Source organism: Sus scrofa, chromosome 9 (genome assembly GCF_054392235.1).
Source record: "Sus scrofa isolate SSC_HxYL_T2T_F1_AM1 chromosome 9, Sscrofa_HxYL_maternal_Yorkshire_Landrace_v2.0, whole genome shotgun sequence".
NCBI classification, from domain to species: Eukaryota; Metazoa; Chordata; class Mammalia; order Artiodactyla; family Suidae; genus Sus; species Sus scrofa.
Window position 1 is genome coordinate 24,712,763 of NC_139391.1, and position 12,035 is coordinate 24,724,797.

Consider the following 12,035-nt stretch of genomic DNA (forward strand, 5'->3'; position numbering starts at 1 on the left):
ATGTATGTGGCTTCATCTTTGAAAATATTGGGTTGTGAGGGTAGAGGGGGTACACAACGCAGGAATAGAATGAGGTGGCGCATCTAAGTGTGTGTCAGGGATGGTGATGGGGGACCCTGAACTGCCAGTGGGCAACTGGGGGGATTAATGGGATTCTTAGAGAATGGGGAGTTATTGTAGGACTCATTGGCCACCAACTGCTCTGCTCCAGGTGATTTTATAGGATGACGGATGGATAGTGACTTTTTATACATGCAGTAAATTATTAATTGGAAAAATACCTATGGTAAGGTATTATTTTCTTTCCATCAAACTTCTGTTTTTAAGACCATATACTGAGAGGTTTTCCCAAAAACGTTAACATGTTTGCACATCATCCATTATAAAGTAAGTGTTTTGGAGATCTACATCATGGAATGTGAAAGACACAACTGAAAACTCTTCAACATGTGGAAAATTCACCATGCTTCTGACCTGACTCCGGAGCGTAGACCTCTTTGCCCATTTCTGAAAGATGTGAGACATTTGTTCTGAAGCTCACAGATCAAATATTAACACCACCCCCAAAGACCAGTTACACAATGTTACAGCTCAGTGTTCGACTTTAACGTCTTCATAGATTTAAATCAGTGTGCGTTTCTGCCAAATGCAATTTCTTGGCGGCTTTTCACCTTTAATTTTAGAAAAAGTCACTTTGGGGAAAGCTGTGATTTTATATTTTTCAGTGTAAATTAATTCTTCACTCTTAATTTTTCTGCTCACCAATAATTGTTGTAGGAGTTTGGGGGAAGGAGGGATTGTCAAGAAACTAGTGAACTCAGCAAATTTAAAAGAAGAGGAGAGGCTAGATAAAACCAAGTATAATTTCATCCTTAACGTACATCTTTCATCTGAATGAATTGCCTCAACCCAAGTCCTCCCACAACCCACTCCACGGAGTGGGAGAAGGCTTTGCTGAAACATATCCACCTTTTTGTGGCAAGTGCACTGTGAGCTGTTGCTTATTGAGACACCACAGGATCGATAGAGCAGCACCCCCCCCCCCAGTGTACTGTATTATTGCGAACATCCCGCTGGCTAGAATTCAGATTTCCATTTAATTGTGTTCCTATTTAAAATGTCTGCTGCACCTGCAGCTGGCTCGATCAGTACCAGCTATTTGCCTGGTGTCATGTACATTTATGAACAATGAAAACTTCAGAAAAAATGTCAGCAGAGATGCATAGATCATAAATCACCAAATGATAATATCTCACATTAAAAAAAAAAAAAAAAAGGCTCTGAGAGAACAGCCCTGGTGATGTAAATATTGAGTTTACCAGCAAGGCCATTTCCCTACGGAGACTGGACAATAGGCCATTTCTTAAATGGCAAAAGGGATGAGCTCTCTTCTTTATCTGCATTCACTTTTTCTTTTATTTCATTCCTGGGAAAGAGAAATGCCAGAGGAGAAGCTTAAAACAGATTAGACTGTGAGTACTGTATATAGGCTATTACATCATAACTGTCTTTGAAAACTCTCAAACAGCTGACCTGTTTATATTACAAGACAGGGTCAATTTCCATTCTAGCGACTCTTTTGATGTTTGTGAATACTAATGCTCTCCCCAGAATGCTGGCTTTAGAATAACAGCAATTGAACCATTCAGCCTTCTCTGATGCAATCTTTCTGCAGCTAGATAGGATTCTATACATGGATTTCATTGAGCCACACAGCTTGGCATGATCAAAAGCTTTGCTGGAGCTGTTAGCAAATGATGTTGCAAATAACAGAGCCACATTAATGCCTAGAATTTCTACTCTAGTCACTGAGGCCGTGTGTATGTATATGACACAAAGCTACCGTCAGAACTTAGAACGTTTAAACATCAAAATGAAACAACAGGGTCATTTTCATGGCAAATGTCTGAGAAAATAAGAAAGGACTTTACATCTGAATAGAACACTAAAGAAACTTGAGGCTTTGGTCATGAGCAAGACATGGTCAAACACTTCCACTTCCACATCATTCCAACTAGAAGAACTTAAGCAATTTACTTGACTTAGAGGCCTCTGTTGCTTTATTTCTAAAACGTGGATGACGTCATCAATCTCACAAAGTTATTAGGTAAAATAACCTGACATGCAACAATATCAACAATAATAATTGTTATTAGGAAATTATTTTGTGCCAGGCACTCAGTGTTTATGGACATCATCTAAAACCCATCTTCAAAATAGCCTTATGAAGTAGGCACTATAGTTACTTCATTCTATGTAAAAGGATCTTAGACTTATCATCGACAGATGATGGGGTTAAGAAGATGTGGTACATATATACCATGGAATACTACTCAGCCATAAAAAAGAAAGAAAAATGCCATTTGCAGCAACATGGATGCAACTAGAGATTCCCATTCTAAGTGAAGTAAGTCAGAAAGAGAAGGCAAATACTGTAATACCATTTGTATGTTGAATCTAAAATGTGGCAGAAACGAACCTATCTGAAGAACAGAAACAGACTCACAGACATGAAGAACAGACTTGTGATTGCCAAGGGAGAGGGGGATGGAGTGAGATGGACTGGGAATTTGGGGTTAGTAGATGCAAATATTACATTTAGAATGGATAAGCAATGAGGTCCAGCTGAATAACAGCACAGGGAACTATATCCAGTCACTTGTGATAGGATATGATGGAAGATAATATGAGAAAAAGAATATATATATGTGTGTATATATAAATATATATATATACACACACACATATATGTATGACTGGGTCACCTTGCTGTATAGCTGACATTGATAGAACATTGTAAATCAACTACACTTCAATTTTTTTTAAATTTTTTAAAAATAATCTGAGACTTAGAAGGTTTTTAGAAACGAACACAAGATATAGCAATTACCCTTAAGGCAACTTCGATGGGCAAGTCCTAGTTTTCTGCTTAAACGGCTTCAAGCCATTGCATACTTTTAGCAGAAAGACAGTTCCCATCAACATTTTATCTTTGAATACTAGCAACAGAAGAGACCTTAACCTTGGGGGCAGTGCAACTCTGAGCATCTCAAAGCAGGAATTCAGACATCAGCACCCCTGGTCACCACCTTTAGCCCAAGGAGCCCTGAATCACTTACCCAGACTGTTCCATGTTTGGACAGCACTCCTTGCTACAAAGGATTTTCATCTTCTTCCCTTTGCAATCTGCCCATGGGCCCTCTGGAGCTAAACATCTACTCTTCAAATGTTGAAAAATCATTTTCTTATTTCCTCTGAGCCTTCAACAGGCTGAGAGTCCCCAGTTCCTCAATCGTTTCTCTTCCAACAGTGTCTTCACAATCCTGAAACCTGCTGATTTGTCAATATCTTGCTAAAAATATGATAACCAAATTCTGGTCTCTATATAAACTGCATTCTCTGTGCACTTTAATTGTAAGTAGTTTGAGATGATAAAGGAAAGATATCAACTCCCCCTGTCTGCTACAATCTACTTAGAAAATCAGGTTCTGGATATTCTTCCCCCCAGTTCAGTCTTCTGTTGAAGACTCCACCGCTACGTCTGTTTCCACTTGCATTAGAGAAGCTTTGCTATTCAGAGGGAGGCAAATTATGAATTATTTAAATTTTATTTAAATACCTTTCTGGAGTTTAATCTTCTTCAGCCAGCTGGGCACCAAATGCTTGATAGCTTCAGTTATGCACTGGCAGGTGAATCAGACACAGTGTCTTCCAATAGAAATGCTGACTCTAAAAGCTTAATCACTGAAATTATAATTTGCTCCCTTTAGGGCAGAAAGGGGATCTGAATTAGAGACATTTCTTCCTGCAAAGTAAGGGATTCTTTTTTAATGGCAAATCCCAGGATTCAAATTGATTAAAATTTTATAGTATTTTTTTCTTCCACTTTGATACAGTGAAAGAAGACTCCAGCTCTATGGTTATCTGGCCATATTACTATGGACAACTCTGTGTGTCAATTCCTCATCTGTGAAATGGGTATCACATTTATATAACCAAATGTGCTCTGATGATTATGCAAAATATTGTATAGGAGCACACAGACATTTAAGCATGATATCACTTGAAAGGAGAAGGAGCTGTGAGGTGGGAAAAAGAGGTGGCAAGAAGAAGAGGAAGAAATTGATACCTAGGAAAGGGAAAGCCACTGCTTTGCTTCGGGAAGACTTGAAGTTTGTTTCTTACTTAACAATGAATTATATTTGTAGAGTTGTTTTGCTTTCATTCACACCTCTCACTGAATCGCAAAACAGTCCTGTGACATACATAAGTGAAGGGCCATTGTTACCACACTTGACACATGATTAGAGATGAAGGCAGGCTGGTACCATGCCTTCAAGATCAGCTACTCCATGAGACAAAAGTGGACCAAGAAGCCTCTCTGCCTCCAGACAGTGTCGGCGCTGCAGAGCAGAAAGATCAACACCTGTCCACAGGCCTAGTCACATACCAGCTGTGTGTCCGAAGGTAAGTTACTTTCTAACCTTGCCTATCTTCCGTAAAATACTGAGAATTACTATCTTTTCCAGTCAGGGTGCTGCAGAGAAATACAACCAACAAGATAGCATAGCAGGGTGTGTGGTGTGGTTGTGTGTGTGTGTGTGTGTGTGTGTTGAGAGGGAGAGATTTATTTTAATGAATTGGCTCCTACAACTGTGGGGACTGCAACTCCTAAATCCACAGGGCAAGTCAGTGGGCTGCAGACCCAGACAGGATTTTTTTTTTTTTTCGTTTTTTGTCTTTTAGTGCCTCAACTGCGGCATATGGAGGTTCCCAGGCTAGGGGACCAATCAAAACTGTAGCCACCGACCTATGCCAGGGCCACAGCAATGCTGGACCCAAGCCTCATCTGTGACCTACACCACAGCTCATGGCAACACCAAACCTTAATCCACTGAGCGAGGCCAGGGATTGAACCCATGTTCTCATGGATGCTAGTCGGGTTCACTAACCGCTGAGCCACAATGGGAACTCCATGGAAACCCAGACAGGATTTTTATATTACACACTTGAGGCAGAATTTCTTCATCACCAGGAACCTTCAACTTTGCTCTTAAAATGTGCAACTGATTAGAAGAGGTCCTCTCCCACGATAGAGGATAATCTTTACTTAAAGTCAACTAATTGTAGCTGTTCATCAGAGCTGCAGATACCTTCACAGAGACAAAACAGCTAGGCACCCTCTTCTAACCAAGTCGACAGGTAAAGTGGTGTATCATGCTCTCCCCACCCCCCGCAGAGTTTTTCTAAGTTTAAAAGGAAAAACCATGTATCTAGTTCAAAGTGGTGAGCTCTAGCGATCAGCCCAGGGCAATCTGTGAATCAAAAGGGTGCTTAACTCAGGCTGGGACTATCAGAACAGAAGTCCCCAAAGAAGACACGCTCCAGTCAGGAATGAATCCAGGTATATGATACCTAGAGCTTCTACAATTTGATTGTACATTTTTTTTTTTTTTTTTTTTTTTTTTTTGCTTTTTAGGGTCACACCTGTGGCATAGGGAAGTTCCCAGGCTAGAGGTCAAATCAGAGCTTCAGTCGCCAGCCTACGCCACAGCCACAGCCACAGCAACATGGGATCCAAGCCAGTCTACAACCTACACCACAGCTCACCACCACGCTGGATCCTTAACCCACTGCATGAAGCTAGGAATCAAAGCCAATCCTCATGGATACTGGTTGGGTTTGTAACCCACTGAAACACAGTGGGAACCCCTCGATATACTTCTTTAATAAAAAGCATTCAAAATTACATATAAAAGTGAATATCCACCAAGAGAAAAATAATCACAATCATTACAAATTGAAAACAAGTGAGAAATCGCACAAGATTTGGTCAACATGGAAGCATACCTTCTTTGTTGTCTTATATTTACTTATAAAAGAACAGAGGAAAATCAAATTAAAAGTTAATGAAATATGAAAAGAAAGCAAACAAGATGAGCACTGAAATCAATAGAAACTGTTTTGACATGGAGAGGAAAATTGAGAAAATAATTTCGTCACATCATACCCAAGGCAATAATTTGGTAAGAGGATGAGATGAATTTTGAATGGAATTAATAAATAGACTTCAGGGTTGTTGGATAATCCAGTTAATGAAGAGGAGTAAATCATATGAAAACGTTGGCAAAAGATTCTAATTTCTTGCTGATTTGGTTAAATACTATAACCATCATGCTATTTCTCTGAATTTTGTAATGCTTGAGCCATTTGTCAGCTTGTAAACATTTGTGTTTAAAATTGTATATACTGCACTATTGAGAATCCTCCTGATTGGAGAGGACTTCTCTTTTGACAAGGTATCAGTGAAAATGGAATCCTTGGTTTACCATTTCATGTCTCATATTTAGAAGAATTTTCCACAGGCCAGATCCTGTCTCCAGGCATATTGAACCTTGCTTCTCTCCCACTACCCATGAGCTTTTCCGTAGTGGATGCTGGCTGTGGGGTGTGCTCTTTTCTTTTCTTTTTTCTTTCTTTTTTTTGTCTTTTTAGGGCCGCACCTGCCACATATGGAAGTTCCCAGGCTAGGGGTCAAATCAGAGCTGTAGCTTCTGGCCTACATCATGGCCACCGTAAGGCCAGATCTGAGCCACGTCTACGACCTACACCACAGCTCATGGCAACACTGGATCCTTAACCCACTGAGTGAGGCCAGGGATCAAACACGCATCCTCATGGATACTAGTCTGGTTCATTAACCACTGAGCCGTAACGGGAACTCCAGGGTGTGCTTTTGTCACAAGATACCTTCAAGTTCTATGCTTTTGTTTCATGACATTTGCTGAGTCAGCACAGCAGGCAGCAGCAGAGTTCCTGCAAACTATGCCCCTAATGGGGTGACTAGCAATAATTTAACTTCACAGAGAACTAAGTGTGATCCGGGTTCACAGGACTCCTTGAAGCCAAACCCAAAGTATCCCCAACTTAACCTCCTCTTAGCAGATACAGCACATGTAAATGTCACTGCACCTCCAACACCACACGACAGGTGGGGAAGAACAATGGAAGGGAAGCCAGAGGGGGAAAATTCCTGCATTGTGTGAAATCAGTGAACAAGGGATGCTGCAGCCATCAAACCATCAGCCATTTCAGCCTCCCCCAGGGGTGCACCCTGAGCGGATGGGAAAGAACCAGATCCTGGCCCTAGATCCCTAAGGTGCCTATCAAAGGACTAAGTTCACTGAGCCCAGGCTCTTGCATCCTCCCATGAAGAGAACAACACTAAATTTATCAACCTGAGATGTCTGGTTTTCATTCATCTGTTGATGCCCCAACTACCTGGTTTTTTGTTGCAAAGACTCCTGTATACCCGGATTCCTCCCTTCCCACTTTAGAGCAGTCCCTCAGACCTATCTGAGCCACTTAAGTCCTCAAAAAGTCCACTGAATCAAACATAACTCTCAACGTTTAGGTTGTGCATATTTTTTCAGTCAACAGGTTCAAATGTTTCCAGTTAAAATATGTTCCTTTTGCAAATTATACTATATATACGTCCACAGACATATAAGTGTGAACATAGGGCTTTCCCCACAGGGAGAAGAAGGGTAGCATTGAAAAATATACAGCAGCTCTGTCTCAAGTGGTTCTTCTTCATATACATGTAAGCCTCCCCAGCTGGGCTCTAAGCTTCATGAGGTCAGGGACTGCTCTTGCTTTCTTTGTACCTCTTGCAACTAGATCCATTTGGGCACTGAGTGGGCACTCAATAAATATTTTATTTATTAACAAAATGATTAAGTTCAACATTTTTACCAAAATGAAAGAAGAACGCATTTAAAACAACTGCCATGATAGCCTTGTAATCAAAACCCCTGGGGCTCCACAGGTGTTCGGGTTCTTAGCGCTATAAACAAATTTCCCCCAAACTTGGCAGTGGAAAGCAACGATAATCATTTGTTTTCACTTGTGGTTTGCATGGGAATGGGTACAGATCGGCTGTGTGGTTCTGTTCTCTCATGAGGTTGCAGTCAGAGATGGTGACTGGGCCTGGGATTATCTCAAAGGCTTCTCTCACTATCTGGTGTCTAGACTGGCACTGATTCCAATAGCTGGCACTGAAACAGCTACAGCAACTCAAACATATATGTCTCTTGCTCTGTCTGTCTCTGCGTCTCTCTGAATAATCTCTCCAGCAAGCAGCTTCTGGGGGGCTGGACTTCTAATGATAGCTTAGGTGCTCAAGATGCACATCCCAAGAGAGAGAGTCAGAGAAGCCATTTCACCTTTAGGACCCAGTCTTGAAAAGCATGCGGCATCACCTCCGCTGTGTTCTATTGGCTGAGGAAGCTGTGAAGTGCCCCCTCCCCTTGCCAGTTTTAAGGGTTGGGAACATAGACTCTGCCTCCTTAGGGAAGAGTCTCAATGTCACACTCTAAGTGGGACCTTGGAATAAGACATACATTAGTGTGGCCATTTTACTGTAGAAGAAAGTGGTTCCTAAATTTGTAAGCAATTTAAAAAGAATATACAGTGGTATGTTCTTGCTACCAGCTACTAGCCACTAGGTGGCCCTGCTAAGGACATAAAGCATCACATGCGAGCATCTGCAACGGCCCTGCCTTGAGAATGACATTGGTAGATGATGTAGTGTCTCAGAATATCTGAAACACGTGGGCTCTGGTGGTTTTACAGAGCCTTTTACAGTTCCGCACAGCAGCCTATCTCCCTGTTGCCACTATTTTTCAATACAGGATGGACAAACTCTAACAGCTAATATGAGTACAACCCACCTATAGACTATATGTTTGTCTCCCCCAAATTCCTATGTTGAAATCCAATCCCCAATATGATGGTGTTCGGTGGTGGGGACCATTGAAAGATGACTATATCATGAGGCTGAGCTCTTTTGAAGGGGATTAATGCCCATTTACAGATCCCAGAGAGCTCCCTTGCCTCTTCTGCTGTGTGAACAAACAAAGAGAAGATAGCTATCATCTATGAAACACCAAACAATGCATCTACTGGAGCCTTGATCTTGGACCCCTCTCAGCCTACAGAACTGTGAAAAATAAGTTTACCTAGTTTATAGGTCCCCCAGCCTATTGGTATCCCCTTATGGCAACCTGAACTAAGACAAGCCCTATATCCTATTTCAGCCTCTGAGGATGTAACAGGCACGTCTTATGAACCTCCTCAGAATCTTGGAACCCTGGCTGCTTTGTCCTCACTTGTACTGCCGTTGGAAAGACACCTCTGCATATCTGGGAGGTTCTGCCTCCACAAGTGACCAGCCTCTTTCCTATAGTTGCTGACTCCATCCACCACTTCCACTTCCAGACTCCAACATAGTACTAGGCAACAGGATAGGCGATCTGACTTTCTGAGCAGATGCCAAAGTGAGTTCCCTGTGGGACAAATTGTGACCAACTGCCTTCAGGATACACTAAATACATCCTTTCTCCCTTCTGCTCACTGATGGCCAGTCTGGAAGCACAGTATTGCTGGTCTGGAGACAACTTGCAAGGCCAAACTGGTGCACCTGCAAGTGGCTGGCTGTGTCTGTGCAGACCATGCCAGAGTGGCTGGCATACTGAGGCATCCTGTTACCTATTTTAATTTCCCTTTCTTACCTGCTGCATTTCCTCTTTCACTCTCAATGCCCCAGGATGTTATCTCCCAAATAAAACACCAGCAATTAATCCTTTACTCAGGCTCTGTATTTTAAAGAACCTAAGCTAAAGCCAAAACCATTCATATTATCATCATCTTCATCTTAAGTATGGGACAACTAAAATTCATAGTTTCCAACATTTCAGAGCTTCATGAAAAACTAAGGCTTGGAAATGAAGATTTTTCTCTCTCAGCTACAGTGCCCACATTCTTTTTTTGTCTCCACCATGCTATTTTATCAAGAAGTAGAGGATGTAGAAAAGCTGGCAAATGGAGTTGTGCTCCTAACATTACCAGTAGATTAAATAGACACTGAAAATTAAGTAATAAAATAATAATACTTTAAAATATTAAATATTAATACTAGCTAACTAGTTATTCTTTACTAGGTGCCAGGTTCTGTTCAAAGTAATTTATATATAATTTCTTTAATTATATGTCTTCCTTTATGACTTAAGTTGTATCATCATCACAATGTTATAGATGAAGAAACTAAGCCACAGAAGGCTTACTGCCAAATGTTGCACAGGTACCAAGTAGTGAAGTCTTTGTATGGCTGTTTCCTTGTCTCTTAAATGTAGACCTAACTCCTCCCACGCCTACGTCAGAGCATTCTCGTAAAGATTGATAATGACTTAAAATGCCCAGAAAGGTGCAAATAAGAAGTATCTTTAATATCATATCTGTCTTTTTGATAAATGGCGTGAAGACCAGACCAATCCATATGCAACATCAGAAAGCGGGTCTTAAAGCAAGAGTCTTTGCCAAAGACAGGCTCCAGCAATTAAAACCATATCCCCAAGGAGGCTCAGCATCCAGGTTACTGACAAGGTCAGCTTGCTGCCCTCCCTCTTACCTTCAGATGTCACACCTGGGGACAGCCTTCTGTTCCTCCTCTGGGATCACTGTGCCCATTTCCTGCTGATTTCTTCTTAACCTAAAGATTACCCTATATCAGTAAAAGTCATTTAAAAAGAATCACAAATCACCCTCAATCCCACCGCCCCCAGAAACTAGCTATTTTCATAGGTTTGATTTACCTTTCAGTTTTTGTGCACGAAAGTTTTTTACATAGTAACTACGGTGCGAAAAAAAATTATTTTACTTAATGTTACAGGATCAATTTTTTTTTTTTTTTTTTTTTGTCTTTTTGTTGTTGTTGTTGTTGCTATTTCTTGGGCCGCTCCCACGGCATATGGAGGTTCCCAGGCTAGGGGTTGAATCAGAGCTGTAGCCACCGGCCTACGCCAGAGCCACAGCAACGCGGGATCCAAGCCGCGTCTGCACCCTACCCCACAGCTCACAGCAACGCTGGATCGTTAACCCACTGAGCAAGGGCAGGGACCGAACCCGCAACCTCACGGTTCCTAGTCGGATTCGTTAACCACTGCGCCACGACGGGAACTCCTACAGGATCAATTTTTAACATGTTTCTAAAGATTCACTGTTGCCAAAATTGAACGGTTATTAGAAGAATTTCATCATTAAATACAGTCAATTTTCACTCTGAACTTGGCAAGAGACAAAATCAAGGCAATGGGTAAACCTTTTAGAAATCTCTGTCCTAACTCCCCTTAATCTGACTTCACCATTACCCTATTTTCTCAACCTTGAAATTTAACTGCCTGATCAACCTCACCCTAATTTCTATGAGAAGGAACCATATCTGTCTTATTTTTTCTTATTCATCTATGCTTTAACAAATGAACTGAAAGTGTTGGACACTCAAAAGACTGCTTCCCTAAACCTCAGAAGCCACTCAAAATCTCATTACACCATGTTTCGCATGGAATTTTCATATCAGGCACCTCACCTAAGGGTACAGAGTATGCTCAGTATACATTAAAAGTCAACCTTATGGGCTGATTATATATGAAAAGAAATTAACTTTGAAATTTCTGTTTAATTGTATTTCTAAGCCCGTGATCTGGCTCTGGTGGCAGTTAACTATAGTTTCCCTTGTAAAAATTAAAAATATAACATTCAAATTACATGAAATTACAAATTTTTAGGCTCTCCGAGGACAGAGATTGTTTCTTTGCTCTAAAAAGGTGTGGTGACCTTTTTACAGATAATAGAATTGTAGCCTCTCTTTACTTCTGGTGTCTGCCCCCTCTGTGGCTGAAGTGGGTATGGGGGCTTGCTGTAGGCTTCCTGATGGGAGGGGCTGATGCCTGCCCCCTGGTGGGTGGAGCTGATTCTAATCCCTCTGGTGGGTGGGGCTTAGTCTCTGGATAGGATTAGAGGCAGCTGTGTGCCTGAGGGGTCTTTAGGAAGCTTGTTTACTGGGGGCAAGGCTGTGATCCCACCTGGGTTGTTGTTTGCCCTGGGGCTTCTCAGTGCTGACTGAAGGGTGGGGCCAGATTTTCCCAAAATGGGCACCTCCAGAGAAAGGCAGCTGCTGAATATTCCTGAGAGCTTTG

The 12,035-nt window shown here is 41.6% G+C and overlaps 1 protein-coding gene across 1 annotated transcript in view; it reads right to left on the reverse strand.

The window, feature by feature from the left end:
- Nucleotides 1-12,035, reverse strand: part of LOC106504847 (uncharacterized) — a 317,961-nt gene that overhangs the window by 206,672 nt on the left and 99,254 nt on the right. Inside the window, exon 5 of the mRNA XM_084978588.1 lies at nt 10,469-10,549. The gene's annotated coding sequence lies outside the window, so the exon portion shown is untranslated. The remainder of the gene's footprint in view (nt 1-10,468; nt 10,550-12,035) is intronic.